Source organism: Tenrec ecaudatus, chromosome 13 (genome assembly GCF_050624435.1).
Source record: "Tenrec ecaudatus isolate mTenEca1 chromosome 13, mTenEca1.hap1, whole genome shotgun sequence".
NCBI lineage: Eukaryota > Metazoa > Chordata > Mammalia > Afrosoricida > Tenrecidae > Tenrec > Tenrec ecaudatus.
Window position 1 is genome coordinate 926083 of NC_134542.1, and position 13566 is coordinate 939648.

At 47.0% G+C, this 13566-nt stretch overlaps 1 protein-coding gene across 3 annotated transcripts in view; it reads right to left on the minus strand.

Moving 5' to 3' along the window:
* The window catches only part of FARP2 (FERM, ARH/RhoGEF and pleckstrin domain protein 2), a 79016-nt gene extending 67742 nt beyond the window's left edge, over positions 1-11274 (minus strand). For all 3 annotated transcript variants that reach the window (XM_075529770.1, XM_075529769.1, XM_075529768.1), the window contains exon 1: positions 11126-11274. The gene's annotated coding sequence lies outside the window, so the exon portion shown is untranslated. The remainder of the gene's footprint in view (positions 1-11125) is intronic.
* Positions 11275-13566: the final 2292 nt, after the last annotated feature.

The following is a 13566-nucleotide window of genomic DNA, read 5'->3' on the forward strand; positions in this document are numbered from 1 at the left end:
ACTTTTGGGTTCTAAAGCTCCCTTTGTTTCTTCTTTACATATTCCACAGATTTGCTGAGACTTTCTATCTTGCTATTTGCTTCAAGAGTACTTACTTCCTGGAATACTTTTGTAGTTGCTTTAAAGTCTATTATTAGTTTTTTATTGCAGCTTTCATAAATCACTTCAAATGTAGTGACTTACACACGCACTTGGACCATCTCAGCTCCCATGGGCTGGGAGCCAGCATGGTACAGACCCAGGTGGGTTCTTGCAAGGACATGGCAAGGCTTAAGTTAAGGTGTCACTAGCTGGGGATCCCTTGCTGAAGATCATCCAACAACACTGACAGGGAGCTGCTAGAGGTTCAGGCTAGATTCCGAAGAGGAGACGTGGAGCAAGGGAGATTATTGTTGTCAGATGGATCTTGCTGAAAGCAGAGGATCTCAGGAAGATGTCTGTTTCATTGACCATGCAAAGGCATTTGACTGTGCAAGCATAATAAAGTATGGATAGCCTTGAAAAAAATGAGAATTTCCTAACACTCAATTGTCCTAATGAAGAACTTGTACATGGACTACGAGGCAGCTGTGCAAACACAACAAGGGAGTACCACATGGCTTGATACCAGGAAAGGTTGCATGTGCCAGGGTTGTGTCTCCTCGCCGTGCTTATTAAATGTGCAAGCTAAGCAAATCATCAGAGAGCTGGCTTTTCAAGGAAAATGTGGCATTAGGATTGGAGGAAGCCTTATGAACAATATGGCTTATGCAATATGCAGATGACCCAACATAGCTTGCTGCAAACGAGGACTTGAAGCACTCGCTGATGAAGATCAAGGACTGCAGCCTTCAGTGTGGATGACGACTCGATGGAAAGAAAACCAAAGTCCTCACAACTGGACCAATTGGTAACATCATGATAAATGGAGAAAAGATTGAAGTTGTCAAGGACTTTGTCTTTTTGAATCATTTTATTGTGGGGCTCTACCAGATCTTTTGACATTCCATCATTCAATTGTATTAAGTACACTTGTACATATGTTGCCATCAACATTTCCAAAACATTTTCCTTGTACTTGAGCCCTTGGTATCAGCTCCTCTTTACTCCCCTCCCTCCCCCACCAAGGATTTTGTCTTGCTTGGATCCACATTAGTAGCCATGGAACCAAGAGTAGAGAAATCAAAACAGACACTGCATTGGGTAAATCTGCTACTCAAGAGCTCTTTAAAGTGTTAAAAAGCAAGGCTGTTACTTTGAGGACTAAGGTGCGCCTGACCCAAGCCATGGTATTTTCAGTGGCTTCATGTGTATGTGAAAGTTGGACAATGAATAAGGAAGACAAAGAAGAATGGATGAATTTAAATTAAAGTGCTGGCAAAAAATATTGAAAGTACCATGGATTGAAAAAAGAACAAACAAATCTGTCTTGGAAAAAGTACAATGAGAACGCTCCTTAGAGACAAGGATGGTGAGACTGTGAATCGTGTACTTTAGACATGTTGTCAGGAGAGACCAGTCCCTGAAGAATTACCATACTTGATAATGTAGAGGAGCAGTGAAAAATAGGAAAGCCCTCTTCACTCAAGTACTCCCTCAATGCAAGAATACTTTCTTCTATTAAATTGGCATTCTATGATGCTCACCTTCCCGACACAACTGCTGAAGACAAAGCGGGTGAATAAGCAAATGTGGTGAAGAAAGCTGATGGTGTCCAGCTATCAAAAGATATAGTGTCTGGGGTCTTAAAGGCTTGAGGGTAAGCAAGTGGCCATCTAGCTCAGAAGCAACAAAGCCCACATGGAAGAAGCACACCAGCCTGTGCTATCACAAAGTGTCGAAGGGATCAGGTATCAGGCATCATCAGAACAAAAAAATCTTATCACAGTGAACGAGGGGTGGGTAGTGCAGAGTGGAGACCCAAAGCCCATTTGTAGGCCACTGGGGATTCCCTTATAGAAAGGTCTCAGGGAGGAGACGAGCCAGTCAGGTGAGATGTAGCAACGATGAAAAACACAACTTTCCTCTAGTTCCTAAATGCTTCCTCCCCCCACCCCTATCATGATCCCAATTCTACCTTGCAAGTCTGGCTAGATCAGAGGATGGACACTGAAACACATAGGAACTGGAAACACAAGGAATCCAGGGCGGATGATCCCTTCAGGACCAGTGGTGTGAGTGGCAATACTAGGAGGGTAGAGGGAGGGTGGGTTGGAAAGGGGGAACCGATTACAAGGATCTACATGTGACCTCCTCCCTGGGGGATGGACAACAGAAAAGTGGGTGAAGGGTGAAGTCGGACAGGGCAAGATATGACAAAATAATAATTTATAAATTATCAAGTGTTCATGAGGGAGGGGGACACGGGGAGGGGGAAAATGAGAACCTGATGCCAGGGGCTTAAGTGGAGAGCAAATGTTTTGAGAATGATGAGGGCAATGAATGTACAAATGTGCTCTACACAATTGATGTATGTATGGATTGTAATAAGAGTTATATGAGCCCCTAAATAAAACGATTAAAAAACGAAGAAGAGAAATAGGAAGGTCCTCAACAAGACAGATTGACCCAGAGGTGGTAACAATGGACTCAAGTACAGAAACCATTGTGAGGATAGAGCAGGACCACACAGTGCTTTTTGTTGTGCATAAGGTTGCTATGGGTTAGAACCAACTGCACACAGCACTTAATAACAACAAAAGGTACTCCTACAAGGCCCTCTTGTCCTTGCTACCTGTCAGCAAAGTGCCACCTGTATTCCTGGGCTTTCAGCCCACCATCATTGGAGCCAGCAGTAGTATGTCAAGTTCTCAGGCTTTGAATAACTTTGCCTTCCCATTACTAGTTTAGGGGAACCTCAAATAGGATGCAGCCCATAATAGCATTTAAAAATAGATCAGTCAGTACCTTCAATTCTATCCGCAAAGTTTCTTTTGCCATGTAGTATCTTCATAGAAGGAACACCAGGGGATGATGGTAATGGGGTCAACATCTGCCCACCACAAAGTCTTTGTCACAGGATTCTGATATTTAGATTACTGTGACATTAACACCTGCTATCTTAAACAAGAATCGATGTTTTCCTGGTTGTGTGTATGCTGAGTAATTGTGGACTGTATCCTGGACATTTTTATTATCATGGGACTCTGGGTCTTGTTTAAATCCTATGGAAACGTTGATACCTTTGTCTTAGAAGGCAGATGTTCTGGTTGGAAAGAGCCCTGGTGCTGTACTGGGCGATGAATGAAGATGCTAATCACTAAGTCAGCAGTTCAAACCCAGGAGTTGCTATATTGGAGAAAGATGAGCCTATCTGCTTTTAAAGATTTAAATTCTTGGAAACCCATGAGCCAGTTCTACCCCATCCTATTAAGTGGATATACAGCTGGAATCAACACGATGGTAGTGAGTCAAGCTGTAAGAGAAGAGACAAAAGGCAATAGGGTTCCCCTCCCTCAGGGAGGTAAGAATAAGGTGAGCCCCTACTTTCTCTTAGCCCTATCCAGGTCCTCCCCAAAGTAGAGGTTTCCTTCCCCTGGCTCTCAGAGTCTGCATGTGAACAGGCCCAACTCTGAGTTTCAGGCACTTGAGCTGAGGGAATACTAAAGGAAAAAGTAGGAGACTCATTGCTAATTCCGTGGCATTTGGAATTCTGGCCTTGGTGCCAGTCTACTTGTCACCATGCACTTTCAGTAGTCCTCAATGGACTGCTCTGTGTCACATCAGCAGAGAGGGGGGTGGAGTGCAAGTTATTCCATCTTTTCCACATCCATGCATTAAAAATACGTAGAGAGCCAACACCGGGAAAGGGAAGAGAGCCACTTTCAATGTTCTACTTTCTAATTTTCTACATTTTTATCATTGCCCACAGGGATGAGTATGCCACACTGTTGAAGTGGTTTTCAGCAAATTCCTGCATAAGTATGGTGTACTTTAAATGCCCCAGCTGACAGGGTAACTGCAGTGTGCCGCTGCTCACCTTTTAAAGGATAGCAAGAATGACTGTGCTCTCTTCCCTAAGGATCATACATGTTCTTCTTTAAAAACACACCCTCTATTCAGACCTCTATAAATGCTCGTTGCCTCCTAGTTCTTTCCTCTATTCCTTTTACTTTCCTCTTGCCCCTCTATCATGCTCAGCCTTCATTTGTACATTACCCTTGATCATGCCCTCCCAGGCCTCCTATGCCCTCCTCACCACCAATTTGGATCACTTGTTGTTACCTTGTCCCTGGGTTTGTTAACACCACTTCCTCTCCCCCCACCTCTCCCTCTCCCATGTCCCTGCCCCCCCCCCAACTGTCAATCCCGTTGTTTTCTCCTCCAGATTGTCATCCAGCCTATTTTATTTAGACAGACCTGCAGAGATAATAACACGCACAAAACCAAGACAGAGCAAAACCAAGCAACAAAAGAAAACAACAAATAGCCAATGACAAAAAACCAACAACAAAAAAGAAAAGCCTGTAGTTAGTTCAAGGACTGTTCATTGGCCTTTAAGAGTGTTTTCTGGTCGAGTCTGATGGGGTGCCATGACCTGGCCCCAAAGTCTATTTTTGGTATTACCTGGGGACTTCATTGCTCTGTTCCTCTTGTTTTTCTGTTACACGCCCTTAATGTTTTGCCTCAGTTTGGTGGGATCACATAGGGCGCAATTCCCACACTGTGTCTCCATCCAGTGTTGTCCCCTGTAGGGCTATGGGTCAGTGAGGGATGTCATGTCTCATAGTGGGGCTGGCCATATGGTCTTCTCTGTGGATTGGCTGCTCTGAGTAGGAATATTGGCATGTACATATTTAAACATACTTATATATGAGGATGTGGAAATATATCTATGTTCATGTATGTTTAGTATTAAGGTAGCCAATGGACACTGGGCCTCCACTCAAATACTCCCTCAATGCAAGAAAACTTTGTTCTATTAAACTAGCATTCCATGATGCTCACCTTCCCAACACCATTCCCAACGGCAAAGTGGGTGCATAAGCAAATGTCGTGAAGAAACGTGGAGCCCGGCTATGGCTATCAAAAGACATAGTGTCTAAGGCACGCATCCTCCCACAGGCCACATGCGGCCCGCTGAGGACATTTATTTGGCCCACCGGGTGTTTTTGTCCCATTTGTTTTTTTACTTCAAAATAAGATATGTACAGTGTGCATAGGAATTTGTTCATAGTTTTTTTTGTTTTGTTTTTTTTAACTATAGTCTGGCCCTCCAACAGGTCTGAGGGACAGTGATCTGGTCCCCTGTTTAAAAAGTTGGAGGACCCTGGTCTAGGGTCTTAAAGACTTGAAGGTAAACAAGCGGCCATCTAGCTCAGAAGCAACGAAGCCCACATGGAAGAAGCACACCAGCCTGTATGATCACGAGGTGTCGAAGGGATCAGGTATCAGGCATCAAAGAACAAAAAATCAAATAATTGTGAATCAGGGGGGTTGCAGATTGGGGACCCAAGACCCATCTGTAGGCAACTGGACATCCCCTTATAGAAGGGCCGAGGGGAGAAGAAGAGCCAGTCAAGGTACAGTGTAGCAACCAAGAAACATACAACTTTCCTCTAGTTCCTAAATGCTTCCTCCCCACCTATCATGATCCCAATTCTACCTTACAAATCTGGCTAGACCAGAGGATGTACACTGGTACAGATAGAAACTGGAAACACAGGGAATCCAGGACAGATGATCCCTTCAGGACCAGTGGTGAGAGTGGCGATACAGGGAGGGTGGTAGGAGGGTGGGGTGAAAGAGGGAACCAATTATAAGGATCTACATATAACCTCCTCCCAGGGGAATGGACAACACAAAAGTGGGTGAAGGGAGACTTCAGATAGTGTAAGATATGACAAAATAATAATAATTTATAAATTATCAAGTGTTCATGAGGGAGTGGGGAGTGGGGAGGGAGGGGGAAAATGAGGAGCTGATACCAAGGGCTCAAGTAGAAAGCAAAGGTTTTGAAAATGATGGTAATAAATGTACAAATGTGCTTGACACAATGGATGTATGTATGGATTGTGATAAGAGTTAAATGAATCCCAAATAAAATGATTTTTTTTTAAAAAGGGAAAAAAATAAGACCAGGGGCCTGAATTTTAGACAAATTATTCAAAGAACAAAAAACAGAACAAAAAAACATACCCTCTGGGATCAATTTGTTGTTCTGATATTGTGACCTGCTCCCTTATTATTCATTTTCCAAAGTTGGAAAATTATCATTTACTGAAGCAATTGAGATTTTAATCCCAAAAGACTTAATAGGCTGGGCCATTTCTAAAGTCAATTTATCATTTCACGCTTGCCTTGCCAACCACATTCCATCAGCCACTGGGAAGGCTGGATAGGCACCCTCATGCACACACTCTGCTGGGCAATCAGGCAGCAAGCAAAAGCCAAACTAAAAAGTGATTCGTGATAAGATTCTGGGCCCCTCACAGACACTGGTCCCTCCAGAGGCCCTGAGAAAGACCCCTAGTCAAGGTATATATACTGTGATGTGTTTTAGTAAAATTTTAAAAGATATTCTTTGCAGTCTGTTAAGACTGCTATTGTTTCCAGATTCAACTAAGAGCCTGCTGAGCTGAAGACACATTTAGTTTGGGTTTACCAGGACACATTCCTGTTACTGGCAGCCACTTCGGTGTCTAAGTAACTGCTGGAATATAGGTGTGGCTTCTTGGAATATAGGCGTGGCTTCCAGGATTGTTGCCATTCCTGCTGCCCAGCTTCCAGGTGTCTAGACAAAGGAGCAGTACCAGGGGTCTGATGGCAACGTAATTCTGTACTACAGTGTCTGGTGCTAGATGTGGAGGAAAGATCTGAAATATAGGGAGCAGAAGCTGGTGTGTGGAAAATTCAACATTAGAATATTAAATTAAGGATCTACATGTGACCTGCTCCCTGGGGGACGGACAACAGAAAACTGGGTGAAGGAAGATGTCGGACAGGGCAAGATATGACAAAATAATAATTTATAAATTATCAAGGGTTCATGAGGAAGGGGGGAGCGGAGAGGGAGGGGAAAAAATGAGGACCCGATGCCAGGGGCTTAAGTGGAGAGCAAATGTTTTGAGAATGATGAGGGCAATGAATGTACAGATGTGCTTTACACAATTGATATATGTATGGATTGTGATAAGAGTTGTAAGAGCCCCTAATAAAATGATTAAAAAAAGAATATTAAATTATAAGCAGAGAATTCAGTTCTCAGTCATCAAAACAGAAGTTCTCTCTGATCAGAAAAAAACACAATTATAAATGCATCATAGATGTCTTCTCCTTTTTAAAATGTAGCTATGCAAAACAGAATTTATCAAAATTCTTGCATTTCTAGGGTTCAAATCTCTAACTATACTAGAAAGGAAACCAAGTCTACATGTGAAATCACATGTGTTGTGCAAACCAACGATCAGTAACAAACAACATGCCTAATGGAACAAACAACTGGAATTATTTCCATTCTTACTGTCATATGAAGAAGCAAGTAAAGAGTATACAGCCAAAAACAGTATTGGGGAAAACACAGTAGGGAGGTGTGTCAGATAATTGAGAATAAAAATGCGCTTTTCAGTAGGCAGTGACAGTTTTTAATCATTGGTCCTGGAGTCCTGGTGGGGCAATGGTTACTCATTGGGGGCTGCAATCTGCATGGGTGGCAGTTTGAAACCACCAGCAACTCCTTGGGAGAAAAACTGGGCCTTGTACTCCCATAAACAGTTACAGTCTGTGTCTTCATTGATCAATGGCAGTGAGTTCTTAACCATGTGTCTGCTTTTGTATTTAGAATTTGTAATTCTAAATAAATATCACTTTCCAAATTTATTTTTATTTACAATTTTGAATTCCTTTTCTTAAATAGACTCCTCCCTACCCCAATTATATAAACTTCAGGCCCCATAAAATTTAGCTCAGATAAAAACATAATTCACTCATTTCAACATCTAGGGCAGTGGTTCTCAACCTGTGGGTCACAACCCCTTTGGGGGTTGAACGACCCTTTCACAGGGGTCGCCAGATTCATAACAGTAGCAAAATTACAGTTATGAAGTAGCAACAAAAATAATTTTATGGCTGGTTGGGGGTCACCACAACATGAGGAACTGTATTAAAGAGTTGCAGTATTAGGAAGGTTGAGAACCACTGATCTAAGGAGTACCAGGTCTGTAATAAGTTATTTAAAATGCCTAGGGATAAAGGAGCTTAGAAGAGATTACCACAGGAGCAGGCAAGCAGGCAGCATGTCCATTAAATGACAGTGAATGCTATGGGGAAAAATAACTTTGCAGGTGGATGGCGTATTTGCAGTTTCCAATATGGTACGCCTGCATGAGAAGCGGGTACACGGCAGGTCTGCGGAAAGTCTTGGAACACACTGCCACACTCTCACCTCCTGAGGGATCACCAGAGGCCTAGTGGGCATATGCCACCCCTTTCACTTCCCAAAGCACCTCCATTCTCAGCACAAACTTGTAGGGTGGGTATGGGTTCCTTACTCTGCAGATAAGGAACTCTCACTAAGAAAGCTTAAGACACTTTCTGGGTCAAGGTCACATAGTGAATGAATTAAGGAGCAAGGACTTCAGTGTGGGCTGGCCAGCAGCCTTGGTACCACCCTGATTCCATAGCTGGCTGACTCTGGTGGGGTTTAAGAGTGGCAGCATGTCAGGAGTAGTTTAACTAGAGGAGACATACACGCACCATTTCACTCCTGCAATAGCAGAAAGCACCAAGGTAACACTTCTAGGCTGACCCAGGTAAACCCTGAGGGTGAGCAGGTACTTCCAGGTGAGTGTGCAGTGTGCACACAGGCTCAGACTTTGGAGACTGCAAGAGCAGCTGAGGTTAACTAAATGCGGCATGAGGCCAGGGATCTCAGAATGTCCAGAGTGACTAGGAGGTGGCCTACGAGGGATCGTGAGCACCAACCTGAGAAGGAAATTCTGTAGCTGGAATGAGATTTATTAAATTTTAATTTGGAGGAACAAAATGGAACATGAGCTGGGGAGGGGAGAGATGGAATAAAGTATCATCATACACCTTTTGGTTTTTGACTTTTAAGCCAATTATAAATGAAACATCTGTCTTGGAGAAAACAGTCCCAAGACTCTTAAAACACAAACTCCCTACATACTCCTGGATCCTGCCCACATCCTCATGTGTTCTAACATGAGTTCCTATGCACACACTGTTTTATTTTAAAAGCCTGTTTCTTTCGAACAAATGGTTCAAATTGGGCTTGGAGAAGTCTGTGAGCAGGATTGCCAGAGTGTTTTTACTGGCAGTGGAGTATTTCACCATATTGATAAAACAGGGTTTGGGCACTGGATGATTTGTTTCCAAAAGTGGGATTTCAAAATCAGAACACCATGGTTCTTTATCACAAATGGCTGGTGACACTCTAAAACTCTCAACTAATTTCAAGATTAGCCTAATTGACAGACTCACCACCAAGGTGATTGCTTCCAAGAAACACATCTAGCCCTGGGCTTGCGCATACTGTTGTGTGGGACCCTCCGCTTTTCAATACAGTTGCATCTGCCATGGTGAAACCCCAGAGCTGAGAAATATGAAGTGGGTTCTAGTGTCCAGTGACACACTCCATGTTCTTACTTAAGTGAGCAGGCCCTGAGCCTCGGTGGCATGGCCAGGACCCTGACGGATGGGTCCTTGCGTACAGAGCACCATGCTGTGTGCAGGAAAAAACACCATGGAAGCTAAAAGGGCAAGCAACAATAGGCAACTCTACTGCTAGCTGGACATACAGGAAGTATGTATATGACTCAAGGCAGGGTTGTTTTGGAAGGAAAAAGGGGGATTCTTTGTGGGCATACGGATTTAAATGGGCATGCATGGAACTATTCATTCCGATTATTCTTTGCTTTGACGATCCAGTTCTTATATTTCCCTCCAAGCAGAGCAACCCTGCCTCACGACTGCCTAATTCTGCCTCCCCTTTACGTAAATAGCCTGGCTGGTTCTACTGTATTCAGACTCTTTTGCTGCCTGATAATCATTGGTGATCTGCTTTCAAAAGGCAAGTCTTGAAAAATCCCATGGTGTGCAGTGCTTCTCTGTGAACTCAGCTTCTCCGGAATTCAGAAATGACTCCAGGGTAGCTACCATAACAAAACATCTATTAGCCACTTGCGTGTGCCCAGCAGCAAGCTATTGGCTCTTGTGTTGGCTCTGAGTCCTCACAACTGTCTATCAGACCAGAGTCCATTCACATTCATGTGGCTGTTGTTTGGTGTCATCAAGATGGTCCAGACTCCTAGCAATCTCATGTCCCAAAGGACAAAATACTGCGTGGTCCTGTTCCACCTCACAATTGTTATGCTTGAGTCCACGGTTGCAGCTACTATTGTCAACCTCTGTTGAGCATCTTCTTTTTTGCCAACCTTCTCTATCCACAGAGATTTGAGTCTTTCCCGGGAGCAGATAGCCTCATCTCTCTCCTGCCAATTTTGAGGTTAGCGAACCCAAAGCGCCACCAGGCCTCCTTCACAATCACCTGTGAGATAGATAACTTCTTATCCCACTTTTTCTAGAAGCGACCTGAGGCGATGGTAGTGAGTGCGTGAGGCAGATACCTTTCTGCACTCAGCAGGGAGAAACTTCACGAAATTAATTTATGCAAATAAGCGGGGCCGGTCTGCAGTGGGCCCCGCCCCGCCAGCACTGCGGCCAGCAGAAGCCGGCGGCGCAGCGAGGCGAGGCCAGGGCTGAGCCAACAGCCCCGTCGGCCAGCTTCCTGAGCCTCCCTCCACCTGCACTCTTTCGAAGAGCGCCCAGAGCTGCCTCGGCTCGGCTCCACACGGGACCCCGCTCCGTCCTGCCCTCGGCCGCCCCTCAGCGGAGCTGCAAGCGGAGCCCCGTCCTCTCTTCAGCGCTCCCTCACGGCCCCCGTCCACCTTCGGCGGCTCCACGCGGGACCTGGTCCTCCGCCCGCGGCCCGGCAGAGATCACTCCCCAACCCGCCCTCCCGTCGACGGCCCCTCGCGGGACCCCCCGTCCTCCCCTCAGCGGCCCCACGCGGGAAGGACCTCAGTCCCTCCCCCACCCCACCCCCGCAGCGGTCCCGCACCGAAGCTCGGTTCTCGCTCTGCAGCCCCGCGCGGCCCCCAGACACACGGCGGCGCCTCAGACTCACCACAACTAGTAACGGCCTTCTGGGAAGGCCCACCGCCTGCGAGCGGACTTCTTGGGTGGACGCCGGCTGCAGGGCCTGCCTCAGCGCCCGCCCGCCCGCCGCCCCGCGCCCTTACGGCCCTCCGGCCCCGGCGCCCGCGTCCCCTCCCCACCGGCCGGGTCCTTAGCGCCGCGGCCGCAGGCGCTCGCTCAGCCGCCCGTCTGCCGGCCCCGCCCGGCCGGATCCCCCGACTGCCCGCGGCAGCCCCGCGCCCCGCCTCCGCCCCCGCGGACGCGACGCGGATTGGGCCTGCGGAGGTGCTGGGGCGGGGCCAACCGGGCCCGCGGCCTGAAACCGCGTCTCGGAAGCTCCACAGGAGAGAGCGGGAGAGGCGGGGCCAGACCGCGGGGCCAAAGCAAGCCTGGGCGGAGCTTGGGCGTGCTGGGTGGGGCCTAGACTACGAGGGCGGGCGCATTCCGGGACCGGGCTTGGGTCACGCGCGATCCTGAGCATGGCGGGACTTGGCTGGGTCGCAGGGCGTGGCCTAAGCTGATGAGGCGGGATCCTGAGCGCTACAGGTGGGCCGGTCCTAGTTCTCTGAAACGGGCGCGTTCAGGAGCCAGTCTGGGTTTTCCTGGGATCATGAAAGGGGCGGAACCCGCGCGGGTCCATCATATGGGGGCCCAGTTCTCTGGGAATGCGCTTTCCAGGACGGATCCGGATATCGCGCAAGACTTGGGGGGAGGAGGGGCGAGGCCTAGCTCCGTGGGCGTAGCGCTTTCTTTGACAAGATTTTGTCCTGAAGCCTGGGATTGGTGGTGCGCTGCCGCTCTCCTGCCTTGTTCCCACCCTGCCGGGCCCACGGCCAAGGACGACAGTCTTAACAGAAACATTGCTGGCCTTGGCCTGACCGCCCACGTGGGTGGGAGGACTGCATCATGTACGAGGGAGGTGCCCTCACCCCAGAAACTTCTCTCCTGGAACAGAAGCAGGTGTCCGATGTCCATCAGAATGCCAATCAGTCCTGTCTTGTCCGGTACCAAGTCACAAAGTGCTGATGCTCCAAACAGTTCTTACCAGTTCTACACAATACAACTGCCCCCCTCAAGAACCACACACGAGGTGTCTAAATAATAGTCCTTTATTGATAAAAGGTTAGTTGTAATGAGTATAAAATTGCTGTGTAAAATAAGTGTTGACAAAATACATCTCTAGGTGAAGAATCTCTTCGTAACAAGAGTGCTGCTACCTGTGAGCCAGTTCAGTGAAGTTTGAAATCTGTTCAAAGTCCTTAAGTGTAGCCAGTCAGCCCTGCAGAGCCAGTCCTAGGGGGCAGTGGGCCCCAACTAGTACTTTCTCTTAAACAGATGAGGTATAAACCGACTGCAAATGCGTTCTGACCACTTTTTAAGGTTTTTCTAACATGGTTAGTTGACCGACTGCAAATGCGTTCTGACCACTTTTTAAGGTTTTTCTAACATGGTTAGTTGATAAATAGCCCTAATAACTTCCCCTGGCTGAGGTGTCCTGAGAAAGTCCTGGCCACTCAACTGAGGAGGGGATTTAGCAGAGTGCCGTGTATTTTCACAAGTAGTTTTTTTAGTGCTGGATTTGGCCCCTTAATCTCTGGCCAAAACAACTGCCCATGTCCCACCCAAATCTAATCGCCTGTCTCTACACTTGGACGAAACCTAGATGGATAGCCTGCACTACCCTGCACCATGGTACCGCATTCTGGGAACACACCTCCAAGCCCAGAGCTTTGCATACCCCACAGGAGGGGCTCACTGGCTACGACTGAGAACTGTATTTCACAAAATAAAGAGAAACGATGGCTGGAAATTAAGGAACAAAGTCACACTGCCTCTTGCCTCTCACTGGAAAACCACTGAGATGCCAGCAGCAGAAGGCACTTTGGATCGTAGCTGCCTGGTGACCTAATGGGGTTCCCATCACAGAACCCCAAGTCCCATTGCTGGGACGATCTATACAGGCATCACAGCAACACCCCGAGTAAAGTGCAGTATAAAAGTACAAGAGGTTGATTTCTCCAAAGGCCAAATGAATGTTAATTTTCTTTCAAGTGTCTTTAAAATGGTGGAGTAGAAACTGTGCAGACGAGAACCTTGACGGCACGTCCAGAGGGCTATGGGGGGCTTAGTTCCTACAGTGCAGTGTTGGCCACGGCGGCTGTGGAAGGGTAAGTGGCGAAGGCTGGGCACTTTTATATATTCACCTTGAATTTGAAATTTAAAAGGTAGAAACCTGCATTTCGTCAGAGAATCTGCTCTGTATTACTGGGCAGAAGGGATCTGTGCAGAGAAGTGACAACGTGGGGCGGTAGCTGCAGAACCTGCTCAGCAGACTGGTGGCTGGGGCCTGGTGCCCTTGTCATCAGGGACTGCCGGGAGTCCAGCACCCGGGGTCACCCAGAGTCAATGAGGATTTGTTTCTACACATCA